Source organism: Ursus maritimus, unplaced genomic scaffold (assembly GCF_017311325.1).
Source record: "Ursus maritimus isolate PB19 unplaced genomic scaffold, ASM1731132v1 scaffold_12, whole genome shotgun sequence".
Classification (NCBI taxonomy): domain Eukaryota; kingdom Metazoa; phylum Chordata; class Mammalia; order Carnivora; family Ursidae; genus Ursus; species Ursus maritimus.
The window spans coordinates 13,712,900-13,713,948 of NW_024423564.1; the positions used below are offsets into that span (position 1 = coordinate 13,712,900).

A 1,049-nucleotide genomic window follows, 5' to 3' on the forward strand; every position below is an offset into this window, starting at 1 on the left:
CGGCCGCGGCCAGTCCCGCAGTGCCGGGGCGGTTCTCAATACGGAATAACTGTGTTCTTATTTCTCAGACTAACCTGGCCTCCCCGTCGTTATGCACGGTGATGGCCGCCCTTCTCGCAGTCTTGGCTTCCTCGAACTGGATCGTCACGGCTGGAGCCGTCGAGAGCAGCCCGGTCGGGCCTATCCCCTGGGCGCCTCGGGCTCCTGGGCCGGTGCCCCATGCGCCAAGGCCAGTTGGACCGCGCCATCTCCGGAGAACGAGCCTGAGCGCCGGGGCCTGTCCCACGGCCCGCAGCCCTGCCACCACCCACTGCACCGGCTGACCTGTAGGATTCTGGGCGCCCGCCACACGAGCGCTGCCACATCCCGCACCTTAGGCCCTGAGCTGGATCCTCTGAGATCGGCCCCAACCCGCCTCCACTCCGCTGGCGCCCCGCCGGCCTCCACGGAGTGGCCAGGCAGCTCAGGCCTTCGCGCAGCCGGGGCGGTGGGAATGTGTAGGGAAGGGCGGGGAGGTGTGTGGGGGTCAGCGGAGGAAATGAGCGAGTCCTCGGAGCTTCGTGTCTGTGCCCTTTGAAAGAGGCTCTCCTGATAAAAACCACAGTTGGGACTTAATGAGAAGCAGTTGGCCTGGCTCCTCTGATCCCAGCCAGACGGCGGCGGCCGCGCACCGCCATGAGCACCGCCGGGGACAGGTACCCGGCCTGGCTCGGCGCGCCGCGTTGCGCAGGACCCACCCCGCGGGCCCGCGTCCTGCTGGGCGCGCGGGATCCCGCACGCACCTCGGGGACGCCAGGACTGGCAAATTGCGGACAGCGGTGGGGCAGAACGAGCGGCGGGACGTGGAGGGACACGGCGACGGCGACGGTGTCAGCAGCGAAATGCGTATAAGTAAAACCAAAGAGCGTTAACAACCACCAAAAATAAGGAAAAGGAAATTGAACAAAACAACGCAGGAGAGAAGCGAGAAGGAGAGGTAGACGGAAGTCGGCAAGCCGGGCCGAACGTCAAGAAATAAACGGAGAGCGAACGGAAGAAAAGAAAAAAGC

The 1,049-nt window shown here is 64.8% G+C and overlaps 1 protein-coding gene across 1 annotated transcript in view; it reads left to right on the plus strand.

Annotated features, from left to right (window-relative positions):
• Nucleotides 1-1,049, plus strand: part of ALX3 (ALX homeobox 3) — a 10,497-nt gene that overhangs the window by 882 nt on the left and 8,566 nt on the right. The gene's annotated exons all lie outside the window — the stretch shown is intronic.